The 24,628-nt window shown below is 41.9% G+C and overlaps 1 long non-coding RNA gene across 5 annotated transcripts in view; it reads left to right on the top strand.

Annotated features, from left to right (window-relative positions):
• Window positions 1–23,128, top strand: part of LOC142054928 (uncharacterized) — a 283,958-nt gene extending 260,830 nt beyond the window's left edge. For 4 of the 5 annotated variants that reach the window (XR_012659730.1, XR_012659727.1, XR_012659726.1 and 1 more), the window contains one exon: window positions 196–3,860. This is a non-coding gene — a long non-coding RNA (uncharacterized LOC142054928). Of the gene's footprint in view, window positions 1–195; window positions 3,861–13,914 lie in introns of those variants that run through there. The other variant, XR_012659728.1, reaches the window with a different exon arrangement.
• Window positions 23,129–24,628: the final 1,500 nt, after the last annotated feature.

Below are 24,628 nucleotides of genomic sequence, written 5' to 3'. Positions count from 1 at the left end.
ATAAGAATACCTGTGCTAAGAACTGTCAGCTGTCCAGCATAGATAACTAAACTTTTAACTCTGTAACGATCACCTGCTAATATTCAATTTTTAAAACCACTTAAAATCTGATAAACAACTCGGTTCCACAAAACTATCCACTTTAGTCAACTGTGCCTTACTGTTACAAAATTCACTTTTTCAATCCTTGTGTAGCTCTCCAGCTGCCAGAATTGTTACAGCCGGCCAAACGACCTGCACGCATCTGCTGCTGCTCCTTCCCATGCATTCAGAGGCTCAGGGCACCATGGGAGATACACGTCCAGGACAGACTGTACCACCACGTTCAGTTACGTTTGATTTTTTTCTGCCAACAGTATTTATTTGTGCATGCAAAACAAAGGGATGGTTCGTTTGCTTCATCACTCGTGTTGGCAAAATGATCGTGCTGTTTTTTTTTCCAGGTTCATCTCTCGCGATCCCGCATGGGACAGCAGAATTTGAGCTATGCCATATAATTCCACTTTTTGGTGGACCCATTTTTGAACCTGGGAGGAATTGGGGGGGGAGGGGGGGTGGAGAAATCTTTTTGCTTTAATTTCTTTTGCAGATCTACCTCTGCGTGTCTGTGCTTGTTTTGGAGGTGTCTGTGCTCCACATGGACAGGCATGCTTTTTGTCTAGCTGCAGGCTGTGCCAACACGAGACCTGTTTGAAGCTCTTTCTTTATCTGAGTGCTTTCACTAGCTATTGATTGTTATCATCAGATGTAAAATCCATTTTCAGCAGCGGTTCCTTTGCTCCCCATCAGCTCATTCAGAAAAAATACTTTCCTTGTATCTATTTTGTCCCATTCCAGTAAAACCGGGGGGACTGTTGCCTTTGGCTCTAATGAGGTCCGCATACAGACTTGTGCTTTTAAGGACCGTTGTCAGTATCTCAGTATTTTTCAGCTTTTAAATGCAAAGAAGAACAGGCCACAAACACAATAAAGTTCCGTCAGCCTCTGCTCCCATGGGCTTTCATTTTGTGTCCTCTCTCCCGCTGTACTTAAGCTTTTGAGTATATTTAGTGTACATTTCAGACTGGTTATCCTGGGAATATTTCTGAGCCTCTGTTGAATATTTGAGATGATTACACACCCATTTCTCTAAGAGAAGAGTGTTGTCTTTGGTGTTTTGCCAGATTCTATTTAATTGTTCTTTTTTAAGATCACCTCCAGCCACAAGATGACCCTCAAAGAGGTCACAATCCATCTCAACTGAGACACATCACGTGGCTTGGAAAGAACCTGCTGTAAAGTTCAGTCAGGTAAAACTCTCTTAAAGTTCAGAAGAACCAGCCTACAGTTCCGTTTCAACCAACACCGTGAGGTGCAGGACAGGATGTTTGTCAAAACTTATCAGAAGGTTCACGTTTGCTGAGATCCAAGGTATTTATTTGGATGTACTCAAGTTTTACAGGTAGATCAGATATCCAAGATTTTCTAGACTTAATTTTTCCAAAGAAATGTCAGAGGAGGGGAGGCACAGAGGAGCATTTCATATATTCAAAACACTACAAGATGTAGTTAAGATAAATGCAAGGTGGGTCTCCTTGTGGTAAAACAGCTTGTGCTTTTCATTTTCTATTAATTTAATTTCCTTCATCGTTCTGTCATGTGGTGCATTTCTTGTATCACTTGGAAATCAAATGGAGAAATGAAAACATGCCCAGAGATCAACAAAACCATTCTGACAGCTACACTGAAGGGAAAAATAATCACTCTCAGCTGTGCTGTCTCATTCGGCTATCTCATTTGAAGGTCGTTGCTTTGAGTGTCTCTGCAAATTATGCATAGAGCTATGACCAAACCAGGGGAACCAGAATAAAACTTAAATCTGGAACTCTTTTCATAGTAGTCATCAAAGCCCAAGATTCAAAAGCTCTCCGTTTACAAACTATGGAGCAGTTGTAATTTGTGTAGCCCGGGGGCCTAGCCAAAAACGTGTGCTGTTGTTCTGGCTAGCACAGACTGAGGGCATCTCAGTGGTTCAACCGCTCTGGGACACTGTAATCCAGCTCCAGTTGACTTTAAATAGGGAGCTGGTGATGTCCCTAAAATGCAGTTGAAATCTCAGCCTTACTGAGATAAATAATAAAAACTCCCACTGAACTTAAAAGGACTGGGATTGTGTAGCCAGGGCCCTATATGTTGAGACTTGTAAATCAAGAGAACAGCAAGGAGAATTACTGTCAAAAATTTTGCTTGGTTACTTTCAGTTTTACAGAGAACACACAGTTGGGGAATGCTGTACTTATGCACTTTAACTAGATCTGCGACCGAATATTTTGGCTATCAGTGTGGAAAAATGAAATTGGACATAACCCACCGACAAAGTAATTTTGAAGATGTTTTGATGTCTTGCGTTAAAAATGAGGGTGGCTCCAGCTTTGATGCAGCTGGCAAATCCACTTCCATGTCCTGAATGGCAATGCCATAGCGGTAATTAGACCATGAAGGACAACACTAATTTTAAGGCATATGTGGGTGGAGTAAAAAAAGCAGATTGCAATAATCAACATGTAGCATCATAAACAAATCCAGTTTCCTTGGCAACTTTTAGTGCGCAGTCTGTGTTTCGCTGAGAATTGTACTTGTAAGCAAGGGGACAGTAGGTACTTAATTGATATAACAGTGGTTTTGGGTGAGACCAGCGAGAAACTTTAGAGCAAATCTCTTTTATGTGCATTTTTTTTTGTTCTTCCCATTGAACTCTTTCTGCATCAGTGTTTTCACTGGCATGAGGGTATTGCACAGTTAAGTGCTATGGATGCATTTGCTGCTGCTATTAAAGTAAATCATAACCATTTTATACAACCACGAGGTGCTGCTGGCTGTGCCTTTGGCAGCAGCTGCGTTTCACGTTCTGACTCCTCCTGGTTTGGGGAAGACAGAAGGACCGATGGCTGAGCAACTGTACAGGACACACGGAGAGGGAAATCCAGCCCCAGGCGCTCGTGATGCAGCACCTATGGCCAGAACACATTATTAACTTGCCTTGTCTCCTGCGTGGTTGGGGTTTTTCCCTTGGGAAACTCCTGTATATGCAAAGATTGTTAAATTATTTTGGTTGAATGGTTAATCACAGCAGAGGAGTTTTTTGTTAAAAGTATCTCCCTGCCCCAATATAGACCAAAACCTGTTTAAAAAGCAGGTAGAAAAATACTTTCCTTCAGCGTTTTGGATATAGCAATCCCTAGGACTGAGCTCTGGGCTGATGTCTTCATCAGTCCCTCTACTTCCAAGCATTAAATCATCATGACTGAAGCATCAAAACCTCATGAGGTTTTTAAAAATAATAAAAGTGTTGAGATGTCTAGATTTCTGCATTCATCATTTAATTCTTTGCATGATATAGTCAAAGATTTTCTCTTTAATAAAAATGGAATTGCTCTGCAATCCCATGATCCCACTGCTCTCTAGGCATAAGGCAGAGTAATCAGCAGCAACATGTCGAGGACCATCCCTCTGGATAGTTGTGTTTTCTTGTTTTATTTTGGATTTGGGGCACCCTTCCAAATAACAGGCAGAACTGGGAGGAAGGTCATTACTGGGAGGAAAAAAAAATCCCAAACAAAAAACCAACCAACCAACCAACCAACCAACCAAACTCAATAAAAAATACAGTGACTTCTACTTCTATTTAAAATATTATTATATGAGTTAAAATGTTTAAAAAAACATTATTTAATGCTAGCACTTTCCTTGCCTATTTTCTCTGTGGTACTTGAAATAAAAATTGAGGTAATTCTGGTTTATATGTGGACACACTGTGTCACGTTTTGATTTGACCTGTTCACAGAAATTGCCTAACTGTAAAATGTCAAGCAGAGATAGAAACAAGCTAACCAAAGTTCAAGGTTTAATTAGATTAAGAGTTTTGAATTTCAACACCCTATATTTAAAGAGGAGGGAGACTGGGGAGACACTGTGCCGGGGTAGAAAAAGTTGGGTGACCTTTTTGTATTGTATAAACTTTAGCCTGAGTCGGTACTGCCTTTTCCCAGAAGACAATGTGTTTTATCTGCTTAAACACCTTTTTAGAGGAAACCAACCCCAAAACTGTTGCTGGAGGTGTTTTGGGGGGGGGTCAGTGTACTTCCAGGGGGATAAATGCCCTCTCTAACACAATGCGGCACACTTCTCCCTTCAGCAGGTGGGCTGGTTTCCAACAACTGCAAACTTGGCACACAGTTTAAAAAGCACCTTGCTGTTGTGTTTGTTGCTGACAAGTAGCAAACTCTCCACAGGAATTGGGTGTGATTAAAAGCATGATAAATTGTGATTATAGAGAACTATGGATCAGGACTTGCAACCACAGTGCAACTTTGCTTGTTTGTGTTTGGTTATGTCAAATGTTAAACGAAGGAGATTGTGAAAGGGAGTGGGGTGGGGCAGTTGTTTAATTTTGCCAAGATACTAATACCAGCTCTAGTGGCAGCTGCTAATTTTAATATGACTATTTCATGGTGTGTCAACTCTTAGACTAACCCACTAAAATAGCTAGTTACTTTTATACGATAATTTGTATCTGACCTTCGTGATCAGAGTACCTGAGAACACATGGAGGTTAATGAATTCTGTCTTTTCTCACACATGTGAAGTACTGAAGCAATACTCTCTTGTTACAGAAGGGAAAAGAGGGCACCTGTCACGTCCAATACTTTAGCCTGTGGCTGAGCTGTGAACTAAACCCAGCTCTCCAGAGCCAGGTTCAGTGCTGAAGCACCAAGGTCATCCTTCCTCTCACTAGACCATCCATCGGATAAATTACAATGTACATTTTAAAAGCATATTCAGGTTGTTTAGGCCAGGAGCCAAGTTTTCCTTTGCAGAATCTGACACCAGCTCTCATGGGTGGCTTTGACCTGTTATAATGGGTGCCAAATTTCTGGGTTTGTTGGGGTAAAGTAATGCTTGTGGCACAGATGGCAAATTTTTTTTCTGGCTTGTTGTCTCCTGAAACCATTTTTCTGTCGTGCCATACAAGAGGAAATGCCTCTCATATGATAGATACGGTACTGAAAATACTCAGTGCTGGAATGCTTTGCACAACTTTCCCACTATCACTGTGATCTTGTTAATTTGTGAGAATATTTGTGAATACAGCCCAGAAGAAAGATGAGAAAGGTTCAAATTATTCCCCGTGTCTACTCGTAGCTCACAGCACATGCTCCTCTCTTGGGTCATTTGACCATATCACATCAAGAATGAGAGCATCACCCATGCGGTCATCAGACTGGAGTGGTGCAGCACCTACAGGGCTCACAAACCCGCTGAACAACAGGTCTGCAGCTTCCCTTCCTTCCTTTATCTTCCCCTATTTCTGGGGCTTTTTTTCCCCTTCCCTGTTTCCAACCATCCCTTTGTCCTTCCTTCCTTCCTTCCTTCCTTCCTTCCTTCCTTCCTTCCTTCCTTCCTTCCTTCCTTCCTTCCTTCCTTCCTTCCTTCCTTCCTTCCTTCCTTCCTTCCTTCCTTCCTTCCTTCCTTCCTTCCTCCCTCCCTCCGTCCCTCCCTCCCTCTTCCATCCATACATCTGCCCTTCCTTGTGTTCTTCCATCTCACCTTCCATCATTCCATTCATCCTTCAGTCTGTCTTTCCATCTGTCCTTCCATCCATTCTGCCTTCCTTCCATCTTTCTGTCCACTTATGTCCTTCTGTCTCTTCTTCCGTCCTTCTGTCCTTCCTTCTATCCTTCCATCCTTTTATCCTTCCTTCCTCCTTCTGTTCATCTGTCCATTCTTCCCACTCTCTGCCCATCCTTACATCCCTCTATTCTACATCCCTCTATTTTGCCATTCTTACTTCCATCCTGCTGTCCTTCCTTTTCTGTTCCTCAGTCATTCCTTCTGTTCCTCCATCCTTCCCTCTTTCCTTCTGTCCTTCATTCTGTCCATCCTTCCACCCATCCTTCCATCCATCTTTGCTTCCATCTGTCTTGCTGTCTGTCATTCTTTCCTTCTATCTGTCAATCATTCTCCCCTTCCATCCTCCTTTCCGTCCATTCTTCCTTCCATCCATTGATGCCTCTATGTGTCCTTCTATCCATCCTTCTTTCCTTCTGTCTGTCCTTTCCATCTATCTTTTCTTCCTTCTGCTCATCTCCCTCTGGCCATCCTTCATCCAGCCCTCTGTGCATCCTTCCTTTCATCAGTCTTTCCTTTCTTCTGTCCATCCTTCTTTCCTTGCAGCCATCCTTCCATCATTCCATGCATCTCTCCTTCCTTCTGTACATCTGTCCTTGCTTCTGTCCTGTTTCTCTGTCCATCCATCCTTCTTTCTGGCCATCCTTCCTTTCCATTTTGCCATCTTTCCTTCCTTTTGTCCTTCCTTCTGTACAGCCAATCTTCCATCTGTCCTCCTTTCCTTGCTTCCTTCTGTCCTGATGGCCATCGTTCCTTCTGTCCCACCTCACCTTCAGTCCTTCCTTCCCATCTTCCATCCATCATCCCTTCCTTTCTTCCACCTTTTGTTCCTTGTAGCCATCTTTCCATCACTTCATACCTCTGTCCGTCCTGCCCTGCTTCTGTTCCTCCACCCTTTGTTCTAGCCATCCACCCTTCCAGCCATCCTTTCGCCCTTCCTACCATCCATCCTTCCAGTCTTCTGCCTGCCTTTCTGTGTCCTTTCCATCCACCCTGCCCTTCTTCCATCCTACCGTGTCCGCTTCCATCCTGCATCTGGCACACCTTCCAGCCATCCTTCCTTTTTTCCTGTCCATTCTTTGTTTGTTCCTTCCATTCATCCTTCCATCCATTTGGCCTTCCTTCTGGTTGCCTGTCCTTCTTTCCACCTCTTTCAATCTTCCTTCTTCCCCTCTGTTCCTAGGTCTGCCCTTCCATCCATCCTTCCTTCCCATCTGCTTTCCATCCAACTTTGTGTCCATTCTTCCGTCAAACTTTGTTCTGGCCTTCCTTATTTCCATCTGTCCTTCCATCCATCTTCCTTCTTTTTTGTCCATCCTTCTGTCCATTCATTCTTCTGTCCATCCTTCTCCCCTTCCTCCTGTCTGTCCTTTCTTTGCATGGTTCCATCCCTCTGTCCAAGTCTTACCTTCTGTACGTCCCTCTTTCCATCCATCCTACCTTCCTTCTGTCCCTTCATCCATCCTTATAAAAAGTTATATATTTAAAAAATGTGTTTATACTATATAAAAATGAAGTTTTTCTGCAGAAAGTGTTCCTGTGAGGGTGCCAGAGCAGTGGCACAGGCTGCCCAGGGAGGCTGTGGAGTCTCCTTCCCTGGAGACGTTCAAAACCTGCCTCGACACATTCCTGTGCCCCCTGCTGTAGGTGTCCCTGCTCAAGCAGGGGGGTTGAACAAGATGATCTCCAGAGGTCCCTTCCAACCGCTTCCATTCTGTGATTCGGTGAAAGCTGATAGCAGAGGCCATCAGCAGAATATTACACTGCTCATGGTGTTTGGTGCTATTTCGTAGAGAGATTATGATATCTATGGGCAATTAAAGAGCCTTTTTCAAAATACTATAAATAATATTAGCCACACTGAATGAATAATACGGCTCGGTGCGGTGCAAATTACCAGCATACAAAGTGTATCTGGAATAAGAAGGATTTTATTTTCATGAAGAGACAGAAGTTTTGTGCTACAATGAGATGGCCTTTTGCTCATTTCCCATTTAATTTCACATGCAACTCACTAATAGCGTCCCACTGTCCCTCTCCGCATTTCTCTTCTTGCAGTGTCTCTAATGCACCTTAAATGATGAGAGCACTACATCAATAGTCTCAATTTAGGCAACGCGTGCTTTTGGCAAAAAACAGCAAGTACTGCTAGCATAAATCTCCCATTACTATAATGACACATTAAAATGGCACAGGGGTTTACAATCTGTGTTGAGAATTATCCATCCACCTGCTCACTGAAATCAGGTTATATATGTTTATCCTTCCCTTCACCCATTGTCGTAGGAGCCTGACTTGCCAAGAAGGAAAACAAAACAGGCATTTATCAACGCACTGACGTTTTGTGCAGCGTTCCAGCGTTTCTGGAATGGAGCTGTTTGGATCAGATACCCAACATTGTTCGTGTGAGATAAACAAAGAGAAAAGCACATGGGTGACTAATTAGTACTAGTTAATTACAAAACACACGCACACACACACACCCCACCTCCCCCCCCCCCTTTTTCCCCAGCCATAAATTGAAAATGACACTGGTGGGAGGAATAGGGCTTTAATCTCGATGAAACATTTTTTAATACCTTTTCTGAATTACAGGACGTACATTGATCTGGCTGTCATTCTGTTCCATTTGGAGTGATAGATCTGCAGAAACACACTTTTGTTTAATCGAGATAATATTGTATTTTTCCTAAGTCCTTTAGGAGAGAACTGATTTATGAGGGGCGTTCTTCCTGAAATAAAAAGACGCTGGCATATGAAGTCCTGACAGCAAAGGCCAAATTCAGAGACTGCTTAATACCCCTGACTAAACAAGTCATTGCGTTCATCTCTGCAAGCTAGAGATCCTGGTATCCCCACTGAGAGGCCCCAGCAGACCGACAGTAGTATTTTCTCCCAAAATGGAAGTATTCAGGCAAGCGGGGCACCCATCGCCTAGTCAGCGGTGATGTAGGGCCCAGTGTAACGTACCTCACAGCTGAAGCAGTGAGCACCACACTGTCCTCTCTGGACTGCTTTCAAAATAAAGATTTTTCTCCCCCCACCCCCCCCGCCTTCTGCTCATCCTGAGTGATAACTTGAAGCATTTATGGACTGTTTCTTCCCTTGCTTTAGCATACAACTGGACAATACCAAATCCATGCGTTTGCCTCTTAGCAATAAGGGCAGTTGCTTCTGCCAGACAGGGAAGCCAGCTGGTAGGAACCGGCTGGTGAGGACACCTCCACTCTGTATGCAGCGATAGGCCTGAGGTTAATGCACTTTTTTTTTTGCTCCAGATGTAGCATTACCTTCCCAGCTCTCCAGAAAGTGGTTTGGGGCCAAGATGCCCTGAGAAATTATGCTGCTCTCCTTGCCAGGCCAACAACTGAATTTAGCACTTCTATAGAATGACAGAAAAATCAGCTTACACCACCAAAAAGGGGGAAGCACCACGCATATGCCCTAAGAGACTGCACACTTGCACCAGAAAGGACCATTTTTGTTTCGTGGGTATTGTTGGTGCCAACACCTTCGTTCAGTTCTGTGTTGGGCTCAAAAGGAATTTTTTTGACGTCTGCTCTCAGGTGGCAGCCTGTGCCTTGATTTGGTAAGAGCGTTGGGAAATTTTTGGTACTGACCTGGAATGCATTCACAGCTTGGAAGTGCTATAAATATTGTGCTGAACATATCACAGCGCACTGGTGACATACGCGTGGTTTCCTTACCTGCTCCTGCAGAGAGAAGTTACTGGTACTCTAAAATAATAACAACAATAAAGTCACCAAAATCCATGTCATTTGGAACTATAGCCTAGTTCAGGATATACTGTCTCTTAACCTGCACAAAACCATTATTTAGATTCTACAGGATTTCTTCAGCAGTAATTATGTCCCTTAAACAACTGGCATTTATCAAGGAGCTTTTCTACAAGCCCATGTAATTCATATCCACAGGAAAACAAAGTTTTCTTGGAGAAAACAAAGTGGTAAGGCACTAGCCATTTATTTTATCAAAGTAAAGATAAAACTTATTAAAAGGGAAGGAGGACCATCTAAAAAAGGATTAATTTCTTACTCTATTTGTGTATGCATTTCCTGTTCTAGCTGACTCTGTGAGTGCAGACTATGGATTCAGAGAGGAAACCTTAACAGGAATTGGGTTTGATTTCTGAGGAAAGGATGGTATAACTGTGGGTGATGTAGGCTCACCTTTTTTTTCTTCTGTTAACCGATTTACTGGAAGGAGAAACAAATGTACAAGGAAATGTATTCCAGGTACTAAGATTAGTACTTTCTGAGTCAGCACATGGATAAATACAATAACCCTGATTTCAGGGGGCTCACAGGCATCCTGTTTCCATGAGCAAAAGGAGCCCTCAGGGGGTTCTCCGTTGCCCTTGAGGGCCTGTGTGCTGTGGCAGGTACCTAAGTGTGCTGCCTTTTCTGAGAAGACACTGTTGGGAAGACGTGCATTATCACTGACTTTTTCTTTCTTTTTTTGTCTCCGCCTGGCTGTTGCACTTCTTCCAGGACAACAGAGAACATAATCCTGTTCTGAGTGTCCTGAGAGCTATTTATGCTGAGCAGCGGATTTCTCTAGAAAAAAAGTATTCCAGCACATTTCTTACTGTCTAATTATTTGGCTTCCCATGTGCCTCTACAGAGGCTTTATGCTGCACTCGCTTTTATTCAGGGCTTGCACTAGCATGAAGCAGACCCCTAATCATGTGCAAAGTTAAATCCCAAGGTCTCAAAACCAGTGTTTTGTTCAGCCATACCTGATACCTTGCACACATCCAGAGGTCAGCTGCTACAATCCCTTCGCCGCTGTGCTAGGGCACAGCTGACTTCTCAGGCTGTTGAAATAACAGAATCATGAAGCAGTAGCCTAAAAAGAAAAAAAACCACCAAACCCAAACAAACAAAAAAAATCCACCACCACCACAACCCAGTGAGCTTTCAGTTAATAACAGAGGCAGTGAATGACTGAGTTGCTGCATTGCCTTGATTTACCATCAGGAAGGTTTCTAGCAGTGCCACTTTGTACTGATTAAAGCCCTCAGTGGCACAGGGAGGCCTGGAACCATGCAGTCTGGTCATGCTTTAGAGTAGTTTATTGAGGAGTCCCTCCAGGAGGCAAACCCTATATTCATCCCTGTATCAAGGTATGGGAAAAACCCAGTCACTGAGTATTCACTCCACGCACTCATCTGAGAGCAGGAGTGTAGCAGATCCACCCCAGAAACTCAGCCTAGGGCAAACTCCATCTTTGCTGAAAGTGTGAGAGGGATGCTTGGAGAATTTGCCTAGCAAGCAATGGACAGCATGCAGCTCCCTCAGTTTAAAGCCTGAGAGAAAGAAAGGAAGCAGCACAAAGGAACAAATCCAAGAGCAGAGAGGACAAACCTGCTGACTCTCACTAGTTTTTCATAAGCGCCTCTCCTCCTTTAGCACCCAGTTGCACCCACATGGGCTTTTGACCTTTCTCCCATCCACAACTCCATTTTATACCCAATGGATAGATGCACAGTTCGAACAGGAACCCTCTTAGGGGTAAAATAAACCCCAGGTGTAAGTTTGGGGTTGGTTTGCTTCCTCACTTGTTTTTCTCCTCGATGAGGAAACTGGGGAAAAAAATATTCATTTGCTGCGCTTATAGTGCTTAATGCGAAGGAGCCACGACCGACTTCTGGCAGAGGCCTCTCAAAGCTACAGCAACAAAAATGAGAAACAGCAATAATGAGGAGATCTTCTGAGATATCTACAGCAATGTGCTGAGACTTCTTCAAGTAGCAGAAAATGGGAGTGGGAGCTTTAATCTATAGAAGTTTTTTCTGTAATGCTCTTTTCTCAGTCTGATTTTGTTTCGAGGCAAAAATTTCCTACTTGTTTTTCCGCTATGTTGAAGGAAGAGATAACTATCACTTCTTTTTAGGTACCATCACCTCATCCTATAACCGCAAGTTTTAATGGTCAACTCCACACACAGGAGACACTCCGCTAGCAAATGACATGTGATCCACGTTACCGGGGAGCTATTTTGACTTAAATCAATTGCACTGGAGGGCGAAGGGCAATAAGGTTTACAGCTTTCTAGAAAGAAAACACACCTGGAATATTTTGGTTTGTACCTTGTTTGTAAAATAAACAAACAATGTTAAAAAGTGGTATCCAAAATTAGAGCAGTGGTTTGGCTGGGAAGCAGGGGGTGCCCACATTCTGTCCCATGCATCCCTATACGCACAACCAGCTATTTCTGCCACATGGCTCACTGGTATTAAATCGTGAGATATCCACTACAATAATCCAACAATTCAAAAAAAATTACTTCAGCATAATACAGCAAAAGAATTATTACAGCGTTAGCGCCTTGGTGACCTTGTCATTTAGATGATAATCCAGTTCACCCAGCTGAATCGTGCCCGGGCTGGAGCACAGCGTGGTTTTGCCCTCCTTAGCAATTTAGACTTGATAGGTTTCCTATATCTTGTTTTCAGAGCCAGGGGTTTTGTTTTTTCCCCAGCACGCAGCAGTAACAACAAATATCTGCCTTATGCAAGGCAGTGGGGCGTATTTTATAAATAGATAGGTGAGATAGATACAGATATTATAGCTAGCTAGCCAGATAAGTGTGTATATATATCATATGGAACAGCCCAAGCTGCTGTTGAGGAGCAGAACATCTGCTCCAGTGTCAGTGTTTTCGGTCTCAGTCGCGCTGCTGTAACCTATGGCTGGGGGGTAGTATAAAATGCTCTATACTGTACACTACAGCTACTGTGTCTTAGACAAGACAATCGGTCAATAAAGATCCTGAAGAATGAGGTGAGAGCCCTCCAGCCCCTTCCCTCCCTCTCCCCCTCCCTCCAAAAAGAGGCTAAAGAAAGCAAGAAAATATTTTTGAACCCATACCAATTCTGTTTAAAAAACTGTACATTGCTTCTAGTGGAATAATGATTTCTTGATGGATTCTCATAAATGGACTGTTTCCCACATTATCTGAAATAATTGGTTCATAGCGACCACAAAAGGAACAGCAGGTAGGAAATGAGTTTGTACTTGCCAAAACATAATGGATCATTTAGTCATTCTCTGAAGGTTTTAACACTTTTTTGGCTATCAGAAGGCCTTCGCCTAATCACACGATTCTTCTTATAAATCTGGCTGTTAGAATCAATTAATTTACATCAGCACCCTATCAGAATAAGGCCCACAGAAAATAAACATTAAAAAACAGACACATTCAAAATGTTCTTAAAACTTGCAGTCACTACATCCTCTGATTTAACTGGTGAGTGTTAGTCAGGAATGTTCTTTTCCTCCTGTTTTTAGGACCATTTGATAACGTTACAGCTGAGGCTTACACAAACAGAAAACACAGATACTTCACGCAACGATGATCGTATGCGCTCTCTTGCATAAAGCCCAAGAGGAGCACAACCAATCCATCACTGGAAATGAGATTTCAGAATATCAACAGATTATGTGGCAACTCTAACTTCTTTACCACCATTTTTATACATATTTGGAGGTAAAACACTACCAAGGAAGACATTTCCACTGCTCCAAAATTTTGTCTTCCAGAATTAATTTTTCTGCTTGTGGTCTTAACGTAAAAGCTGGGCTGTCATTTAACTAACAAGACAAGAAGAACACACAGGTGTGTGTCCATTCCCACCCACAGCCATACATCCACAGGTCCCTTCTGAGCAATTTTTTTCCTATAAGGACTTTTTTTTTTTTTTTTTTTTTTTTGTATTTTGTATCAGCCTTTAATGTCCCATTTCTTTATTTTATTCATTCCTCAAAGTCATGTCCAGCCCCTCTTCCCCCTGCTAACAATACTGACAAAAACCAGTCATATAACCACTTAATATCCCAAAGCCTTGAGGAGGTTTCATCTTTTTGCCATTAAACGCCGTGTGAAGCGCTGGCTCCACAAATGTCCAGGGGAAAGCTTGTTTGAGCAGAACCAGGAGGACATCTGTGGCGTTCCATAGATAAGATCAAGTCTGCCTTGTCAGTCTGTGTTTTTATTTATTCTGGAATTTCTTGGATGCTTTTTTCTCTTCTTTAAATAAAATAATCCTTTTTTGGGTGAGCTGCTTTACAAAAAGGAGCTGGTCAAGCCATGTAAATTATATGTATTTTTTAATTGCATCCTGTAGTAGAAATTGTATTTGTAGGATATTCTTTGGTTTAGAGCTTTCAAAGAGATATTGTGGTATAAGTTTGAAAATAGTCTAATTCTCTTTTTGTGTTTTAGCATACTTGTACAAGAAGAAATAATTACGACTTAGGGAAAAGAAATGTATTTCACTTACGTAAGGGGAACATGCCTCAACCTTAAATTGCTGTTTCGATCAGTTCGGGACAATTGAATGGATCTAAAAACCTTCGTTGCCCTGCGTCACTAGGCTTGTCCATCCCACAGCTCCCTCCACACTGGCTCGGTGACTGCTGTGCCACCTCCCCACACCAGCATCCAAATGGGGGCCGCCTGCAGTCACAGAGGACCGGCTCCAAGTTCAAGCCTTTTCACACAAAAGGCTTTGGTGCATTTTCAGTCTTTTTTTGTCTCTGTGTATGGCTCAAAAGACTGTGAGATGCTTCTCCATTTCCTGCACAAAGCCTCAGCAAGGCAAGCTGCATCCGGGATGCCATTCAAGACATTTTTTGTTGTGGCTCCATAATGAAAAAGGTTAGGAGGACTAGAAGAAGCTATTTAGAAAGCATTTGGACTGATTTGTATATATAATTACTATTCTTGTGAACGCAATCTGGATAATCATGCCCTTAAATAGCCAAACTATTTGTGTAAAGCTTCCTCCACAATTGTAATTACACTTGCATTTTGCACATCCATTTAAGGCTGCATTGAAATGTCTGCAACTTTTTACAATATAATGAAAATCTAGATCCTTTAAAGAAACTAGGGCCACACCTCCTGAAGCAGGCTCCGCAGAGTGCAACGAAACATAATAAACTGTAATGAAGAGATGCTGGATTCGGCCCATTGCAGTAAGGGGGCTACAAAGAGGGCGGATGGCACTGATGGTCACTCATGAGTGAAAATTGAATCCCCACTGCAAGTAATAGGAGAAAATTTTCCTTTTCAGCAAGGCAGTTGTTACAATCAAGGACCTTCATCAGTTTAACAGGCATCATTTAGAAGAAGGATGACAGGAAAGGGAGTGGAAAATAGCCTAAGTTCAAAATTACATGCAGGGCTTTCTAAGAAAAATCCCAAGTATTTTTAGAATTAGGTTGAGTTGAGGCAGAGTTCACAACTTCTGTTTTATATAAATAAATCTAGATAGAAATTAATTTCCAAAGTGCTGCAGAAAAACAGACAGCTGATGTTTGGGTTTCGTTAAGTTTGCCTTCACTTACCTTGCATTTGCCTTACTGCCCCTCATCCCTGGGTGAAGGCAATGAGAAAGGACACGTTTGTCCTGTTCAAATTTGCATTTCAGAGCTCAGGAAACCGCGAGTCTTTCCTCTGTCATAGTTTGCCAAACAAATATATTTTCCTTTCCTTTGATAGTAAAACTTGCCTCCACCATACCCCAAAGCGGGACCCCAGAGTAGGTGAAAAACAGCGCCAAGCCTCTCCTTGAGAGTTTCACCAGCTCAAAGACGACTGAGATAATACCAGATACATTGGAAGCACTACAGCCTTCTAATTTTGAGAATGACAAAATCAAGATGGAAGCAACCAGTGTGTTTGATGTTAGAATGCATCTAAAAGAAGACTAGCTTAATTTTTTTAATGATTTATGCCTGAGAGTTATGAATTCACCACCACCGATGACTGGCTATTTTAAATAAGAGAGAAAACCCACTAGATTCCTTCACCTGATTTCTATCATTCAGGCACAGCGTACCAATTTGTGTTAAGGAAGAGGTAATTTGTGTGTTTTATTGTTCCTAATATTTACTAAAACCTCCCACCTTGACTCTTCAGTTCATCCATTTTACGTAGATCGATCACAGCAAGTGAGAAAATCTGCAATTTTTAAGACTGTTAATACGTTTTTTCTGGGCTTACCTCATTTTGTGCAATGTTGTTGTTCTGCAAGTTAAGAGCCAATGCAGCGTTTTGGGTAGCACCGACAATTTTCAAAAAAATACATAAATAGAAACGCTGAAAAATGAGATGGGTTTGTAAATACCCTAGGAAATTTCCCTGCCAAGATTCTCACATGCTTTCAGTTCAGTCCTCCCAACACTCCACCCAACAAACACTTTAGAGAGTTGCTTGGTAAAAATTTTCAGTGAAAACTTGCAATATTTTTTTCCCAAATCCTAGATATTTTAATTAGGAAAAATTTTTATGGTGTTTCATACTTGTTTGGCTGCTTCCTGCTCCTGTCCTGGCTAAACTCCTGGTAAAATGGGAACGACGTACTAATGTTTCCCTTCCTCTCCTAACCTCGTTAAGGGTTTTAGGCTTTTTCCTACCTAGGGAAAGCTTTTCACTCCAGGCATGCCCACAGTGGGATGCTGCTCGCTGGAGCACATTGTCCAATCCAGAATTGATACTGTGAGGCCTTCCGACATGGGAGAATGGGAATCAGTCAGTTAGTTCACTCCTTTTTAAAAGAGTATGTCAAACTATAAACCTATAAGAATAAATTACTCTATCAAAGCCCATGTGCTCCAGGAAGAAAAAGCCAATATTTATATTCTAGCTCCTAACTTGCCATTAAACCACAGCACTAACTATAAAACTGAACTATAGAAAATGTACTTTATAGTCGCTATAACTTGGATTTGGATCTCAACATGAAGCCCAGATGGGGGGTGCAGGGTGGGTCAGGGAAGAAATTAATCTCACCAGCGCCACTTGCCAGAAGACTCCAGCCAGCACCTTCCACTGAAGAGTCACTGGTGGACGATGATAATTTTGCCTTCCCCATCACTGTTGCTGCTGCCGCAGCAGATGCCAAAAAGGAAGTAAATCCAGTCCTTCACAAGGCCGTGTGACCACTGAGATGAAGTCATGCAGGAGCTATAACATAAAAAAAATCACAAGGGAAACTGGTGACTAAATTTAAACATTATTGTAAGCTATTATCACTTATGGTCTTAATGCTGTGTACGATGATCCGCTTCGGTTGCTAAATTAGCCTTTTCAAGGGGGATTTAATTGGCGGAAACCAAAACAAAACACCAGCTTAACAGATCTTGAGGGCTTAAACATTTTAATGGTATAAAAATAAGCTGGAGTTATCATAGCTTGATATGCATGGCTCGCAAATATTCCAGAATAATTTGCAACAACCAGCAGCAACTATCTCAGATCAAAGGAGGCTTCTAGAGTGATGTGAAATTGCATAACTCTTTCTGTTAAATATTTAGATGATAAATAGGAATGCATCCTGGAGGTATGTGTACACAGGCATACGTATGCACAAACGCGCACGTATAGAGATCTCTATACATACACACGCACATCACTCCAAAATACCTACAGCTATATCTCTACATACCTATATGTGCACACAAATGCATGTGCATGTTTGTACCCACACACAAGTCATATCAGTTTGGGATCAAATTCTACTCAGTAACCAATTAGATATTTTTCTCCTGAGCAGTGCTGTAAATATTAATGTGGTTTCTTTTTCCTAAAAGTTGAAACTGTCAACCACGTCTAAAAACACTAACTGAGTCAAAGGAAAATAAATGTGGTTTTTAGGGCATCGGTTACTTTCATTCCTGTAGCTGTCAACAGAGAGGTGCTGTATAGCACACTTATTTCCAAGTCATGAGCCATAATTTTCAGCATACACATGTTAATGTCAGGTTTGTGAGATCAGACCATCAATGGCAGCGCAGCAGTGCAGTCAATGACTTACAACAAGTGACAGAGTTTTATCGCGGATAGATTACATTTCAGAAGCTTTATCACAGTGAAATATCTACCAGAAATCATTACAAATAGCCACATAAATCAAATCAAAATGGGCCTTAAATGAAGGTTTATATGCAACAGATATGAAAGGAGAACTTTCCGATTATTCCAAATCCTGTTTTAATTAACACTTGTTCCTAGTCTTGCTTCATTTTTTCTTTTAATCTCCTGCCCGTCAGTTGTTTGACATCTCTAGTGTGATAGGAGTGATATTTAAAATAAATGGAAAACACAAAAAAAGAAACCATTTCCAATGCTCTGTCTGGTTAAAGAAATTCTGCTGATTCATATTAGCATTTAACTGGTCAAAATGCTTGTCAGGGTGATAACCGAGGAACAGATGGGTCATAAGTTTTAAATAAGAGACAGGTTCAAAGCTTCTAATTTGTCTTTAAATTTGGTTCTCATTACTTTAATTGTATGCGTGGAAACCTGTTGTTAACAGCACTTGACACGATTTCATGAATTAATTTACTTCAGCTCCCCCTGGGCAGCACACTCCCAGCGGCTGGCCCCGACCCTGTGGTTACAGTTGGCCTCAGCCGGCTCTCACCGACCTCCGCAGGGAGGGGACCGCACCAGCATTCCTGCAAAATCTGCTTTCTGCGCTCACCAGCTTGCATGAACCTTGCCGTTAACCATAAGAAATGGTAGACATTTTCAGCACTGAACTGTTTACGTAAGGAAAAAAGGGAAACGAGACATGTACCAGAGACGATGATGATTTTTTGTGGGTGTATTTTTTTAAAATCCTAAATCAGGTAGCCTTAAATGAAGCAGAAAAAAAATTTTGCTCCCTTCCAGACTTGTTAATCTTTCCAAAAGATGATTGTTAACCCATTTCTTTCCACTTTGACTCAGATTAATACTATGTTTCTAACAGAAATCATAACTTAGGACAGAATTTCAAGAGAAACAGTCATCTTTTTTTCTCCCCAGCATATTTTTGTATCAAATACAGCTCTTTGGCTGCTAACTGCCTCCAAAATCAGCTTGATGCTGAAGCTTTAAAATTATGAAACAGAAAAGTAGGGCAGACAGGGAGAGGAAATTTTTCAAATGCCGTCGTGATTGCCATAAGTCCTGATTCCACTGCAGTCAGTATTAAAATGTGCGTTCCTTCCAGCGCTAGCAGAGACAGGCTGCCATCTTAAAGTCAAAGCCCTGCTTGGTTTTGAGTCTGAATGCAGAATGGGTCAGCTTGTGCAATGTGAAAAGTCGTTACAGTCTTCTAAATTTAACATGCTGACACTAGATGTGGTTACATTCATTTTCTTCACATTTACCTCACTTGAAGATTATTTTTTATTATGTAAAGCATATAGTTAAATGCTGAATTACAGGTGACATGACCTTCACGCAACTCAGTACCATGGGTTTACTTCGGGTCTACATCACAAGAAAGAGAATAAATTTGGCTCCAAGGCTTCTGGCTGGCCAAGTATGCGCCATGGAATTAAAAAAATCAACTTCTGCTGCAAAACGGTAGATTTTTGGTTGACTTACAGAAGCAGACTGTAAGATGTCTTTTCTTCGGATTTACTCACTGTTTTTTCTTTTGATGTGCTTTTTATCAGCAGACAATTACATTGTCAAATCTGTATGCAAATAGACACAAAGTACGCAAAACCTGGATAATATAACAGCTGCTGTGAGTTTGCAGTCAAACTGTGCTAATCAGTCCTGGCAGTTGGAATTTTTTCCCTGTTATTCAGAGGAGGTAAAAAATAGAGTTTACATTGTTCCTATTGCTATTCCAGATTCCTTTATAGTTTGACTTGCACAGATTGAGAGAGCAGGAAAAAACAGAGACTGATAAGCCCCAGTCAGTTAGCTCATACAGCAATATTATTTCTTTCAGCGTGTTAAGATTAAGATCTTCCAGCTGAAGAGGGTATAGGCCTTCCTGTAAAGAGAGTGAAAGACCGCTGTGGTGCTGGTTTTGGCAGGGATAGGGTTAATTTTCTTCACAGTAGCTAGTATAGGGCTACATTTTCAATTTGTGCTGGAAACAGTGTTGATAACGGGAATGTTTCCTTCTTGCTGAGCCATGTTTTCCCAGTGTCAAGGCCCTTTCTACTCCTCACCCCACCCCACCAGAGAGGGGCTGGGGGAGGCACAAGGAGCCGGGAGGGGAGACAGCTGGGACTGACCCCAGGGATGTCCCACACCACATGGCGTCATGCTCAGCAGCTAGAGCTGGGGGAAGAAGCAGGAAGGGGGGGATGTTCGGAGTGATGATGTTTGTCTTCCCAAGTCACCGCTAGGCGTGATGGAGCCCTGCTTTCCTGGGGACGGCTGCACACCTGCCTGCCCATGGGAAGGAGTGAAGGAATTCCTGGGTTTGCTTTGCTTGTGTGCGTGGCTTTTGCTTTAGTTATTAAACTGTCTTTATCTCAACCCACGAGTTTTACCCTTCCAACTCCCTTCCCCATCCCACCATGGGAGAGTGAGCGAGTAGCTGTGTAGGGCCCAGTTGCTGGCTGGGGTTAAACAACAGCCACTGACCTCCAGAATTTATGATTTTGTAGATTTTCCTCATTTGTGCTCTAGGAGACAGGTCCAAAACTCTTGAACAGGTAGCTCATGACTTTCAAGATGGATTTCCAGGAAACACTCTCTCTGCCTACAACCGCTGCTCCAAAGATAATACAATGCCAGGGACAGGCTAGAAGTGAAGCCCAGCTGCTTTAACATCCTAGCTGAGGAGGAGCTCCTTCTCAAAAACAGCAGCCATTTCAGATAAAAACATTTGTAACTTTGGGAACAGTTGACATCTCTCAAATATGTGCTAACTATCAGGTTCCACGTGAGGCAGGGAATAACAGCAGCTATTCTGATATGCCATCAGCCTATCTTATTACAGCATTGATTTTTGCTACACCTGACATCCCCAAACTTGCTCCTCAAAAGGCACAGTCTTCCTATTTTTAGATATACCGTCAATAATTTTTTTCCAGTATAATTTCTGCCTGGTTTGATCCTAATTAAGCACCTAGAGTGCACTTTCCAGGTTATGTCAAGAGGAAAATTCCCTTTGACCAATATTTTTAATCTGCCTATTTTATTCTTGTCTTCAGCTGCCAGATTTAGTCTGCAATTCAAACAAGCCTCCAGCAACACACCACAACTCAGCATAGTTAGTGCACAGCTACATCCTCTGTGGTCTTCAAGAAAGAGAAGGCTGTTATGAATTAGGACTTACCTGGTCGTGGCACTGACAGCTGGCGTCTCCACTTTTATGAATTATTTAGCTTGTTGCATTTACAAAAGAACTGCAAGGATCTACATAATGACAAAAAAAAGCTTATCTGACCTTTTAACGTGTAATAAGTTAAAGTACATCTGCAGGGATGAAAGAGACAAACTATCTCATACTGTTAGAAGAAGCTATGATATTTACAGTAAGCCATGCTTGCTCATGCACTGTTCACCAGTCCTTGTATTTAACAGTACCGGAGCTTTCATTCTTCTTTACAGAAAACAAGGATTTTCCTGGCATTGTTTAAATAACAGACAACATCTTATCTTGCTTTAAATAATGCCTTTTCCCTATGTGCATCACACACATAGAAAAGTTTAAAGCATTTTACTCTATAATTTAGATGCTAACCTCACTATCTTTATTACATGCTCTAGGCAAAGGAGAGACTACCGAAATTCAAAGAGGCAGCCACTCCAGCCTGCCAGGGAGTGGTCTGTAGGCATTGGCACCCCTCAGCCAGAGGCTGGAGAGTGACAGACTGAAACTGGAGAAAAGAAAATTCAGGGGACATACTGGGAAAAAACTTTCTAACTAAGAACAGCACATCACTGAGACTGAGAGCTGTAAAGCCTTTACATGTATTTAACAGGTTAGAAAGATGTCTGTCACGATGACACAAGCAAAATAAATGCTTCCCTGGGGCTTGGTAACATCCCGAGGTCTGTTTGCGCTGGATGGTACCATGTCTTTTGTCAGAAAGGTCAAGCTCACTCAAACTACATCCATGCAGGAATTTGCACAGGAATTTTGCAACCACTTGGTTAATTACTGGTTGTAGATAAACTCTTTAATGGCCCTGAAGAGCAAGTTCCTGGGTGCCTTTGGTGTTTAGTAAAGCCTCAGCTATGAGATAAGTGCCTTCCCTTTTGCATTGGCGCTTTGCTCCATTAGTTTGGTTCAGTTGCCGGGTAGCCAATATGCTTCTTTTGGAGCAATCCACCCGCTAGCAAAATCTGAAGGAGATAAAATTTGCTTGAGAAATGAAGCTGTTCTGCAGTCCACCTCCATTGTTATCTGGCATCCAGGTTGACGCTTGCTTTAATAGGAAAGTTATTTGTAGAGCAGGCCTTTGGTGATAAGCCTAAAGTATCTCACCCCCCACTCCCTTCCTTGTCCCCCCCATCAGAATAAGGAGGAGGGCTGCCCGGTCTGACTTTACACTGTTTGTATTTTCCTAGCACATAGACACAATGTGTTAGAATTTATTCCAATATTTCATGAGCACCAAACATAACATTTTGCTTTATATTTCTCCCCTAATACTTTTATTTTCTGCTTTCTAACCACCCCCCTCGAACATACCACTATCTCCAGGCTCTTTTCAGTTGATGATGGAAATGGAAAAGAGCTCAGACTCTCAAGTATTCGTAAATATTCCTCAGTTCTTCAGCTTCCATTCTGGATGCCTCTGGCCACTCCATCTCTGAAAAACACAAACAGCTTCCCGGGTTCCTCTCCGGGCAACCTAGCAGCTTTATAGATATAAGCATGAAACCGCAAAAGGTCATGTGCCATGTTTCTGTTGCAATCAGGTTTGGGAACACAACACATGCAAGAAACACACCAAGACAGCTCCCAAATTTGCTGTGAAAGTGTGTAAAGGTTTAGTTGTGGGGCCACAGGGGTTTTATTTAATCAGACTTTTTTTTTTTTTGTCCTTCTGAAGGGGAAGTTATGGAAAGACTGTTGACATTTCTGTGAATGATCTGAGCATTAGTAATGAGATTGCTGAATCATCACCACAGTTAGTATAAGTCAGACTCATATGTCAAAGCTATCCATTTTTCAAACTATAGAATGGGAAAAGCTTGTACATATACAGTGCTACGGAGACTAAAGGGGAAACAGCGCTTTTAACTTTCACTCTGTGATCTCACACCCAACGAAAAAAATGAACTGGCCATTGAAGAGACAAACAAAAAGACCTTCTCAGGGCAAGGAGCTGTCACCTTCATCCCACGTTTGAACTTCTCACCCACTGTTAAGGCAGGGGAGACCTTGAAGGACTCGCAAATGAGTATAAAACTGAGGTAACAGACCTCAGACCTTTAGGGGTTTTTTATACTTTCTTGAGACTAATCAAATCTGTTCCTGGCATAATGCGATGAAAGTCACCCCAGGGAAGAGTTTGGACTGTTGGCTGATCAAGGTTTTAATATAAAAATGATATTTTTGCTTTTGAATTTGCCATTTGAGACACCACAATGAAGGCAAAAGGCTGAAAAAAATGCCAAGACAACAATTCTTAACAAATGTCTTGTTTTCTGTACCCCAAGTTCTGTTAAAAATAAAGTTGTTATAACTAAGTTTTGAAAATGTGTTATACCAGTGGTGGGGTGGGTGTGCGTGTGTGTGGTTGCTGTTAGTTTTACTGCCAGGTATTGCAGTTTCAGGGCCTAATAGGTCTTCCCCTCACTGAGCCACTGCAAACCAGGTCGAACCCCTGGCCTTGAGCTGGAGCGTCATTAACTGGTGCACAGCACTGGTTAAGCCCCGTCGTCCTCCCTGGTGGAAAGGGCACATGCCCTCAACTGTGATTTTTAAGGACCAGAGCAATTCCAGCCCTGAACTGAGGGTGGCTGAGATGCATGTGTTATTAAACCAAGTGGTTTCAAAGAAAAAAAAATCTCAATGAATTTCTGGTGCTTCTTCATCCAGCTTTGTTGTGGGTATTCATAAAGAAATATGGTAGACATTCTAATGAAGATAAAATGAAAAAATATGCCATATTATCACGAGTGAACAATGTTGCAGTTGTCTTAATCACAGCACCCATTCTTATTTCCCTTTGTTTTTTAACTAGTTCCTGGTAACTTCTCTTGCGTTGCTTCTGTTGCACTTTCCAAGTCGTGTTTCAGTCAACATGATGCACATTAAATTTGCTGACAGGAAATAGGAAATCACTGGACTATGATGACATGGCAGGTTAATAATACAGCTTTCATGTGCCTAAATTCATTCCTAATCCATATTCGCAGGAAAAGGAGCCTTCTGAGTGGTGGCATTGTTCAGTAACTTACTGTGCCAAAGACACGTTATGGTTTGATACAGCTATCAAGGAAACAGTCTTTTCTTGATGGCTACTTTGTGTGGCTCCTGTGATATCTGGTGGGTTTGCAATGAAAGAAATAATTACAAAAATGATAATGTAAGACAATCAGCAAAAATATTGAAAGCGTATACGTCTGTGTGGAGACCATCCACCAGATCCGGCACTGCAGACTGTTTCTCGTCATGTACTCCAATATAATAAGCATTTGAGAGCCCCTATTGCGAGCAACTATTTAAAGATTAACATTAAAGGAAGAATAAACCTTTCCAATCAATTGTGAAAGTAAAATCAGCAGTGAAGCAACAACAGAAATTGAAGCACAGCTAGAAGAAAATTAAAAACAGCTACCCCAGAATACCTGTTTTAATTAAACGTTAGCTGGGAATATGTGAATTAAAATAGGAATGACATTTGAATTAATAAAAGAGCAGCAAAATTATTCAGGATTTTTTTTCTTTGAATGATGGTAAAATTTACTGAGATTCAAGGTGTGGTTTCTGTCTAGACAGACCAGCTTTACCTGGACACTTTGTGAGAACAGCTCTGTCTGTAGCTATGGATAATGCAGCACCTTTTGTGAGCTGACTGACTTTGTCAATCCAGAGTGTCTAACCAGCTACCAGCCACCTGTACACTTTGGGTTGCAAGAAAAGAATGCCTGGAATATTTTTTAGGCTGTAAACAGATGTACAAAATGAACTGCAAGAACGTCTCCGTATCTGGAGAGCCCAGAGAAGATGGTG

This window comes from Phalacrocorax aristotelis, chromosome 3 (genome assembly GCF_949628215.1).
Source record: "Phalacrocorax aristotelis chromosome 3, bGulAri2.1, whole genome shotgun sequence".
In the NCBI taxonomy this organism is placed as follows: domain Eukaryota; kingdom Metazoa; phylum Chordata; class Aves; order Suliformes; family Phalacrocoracidae; genus Phalacrocorax; species Phalacrocorax aristotelis.
Note: the sequence above shows the minus strand (reverse complement) of the source record. Positions and strands in the feature narration are given on the sequence as shown.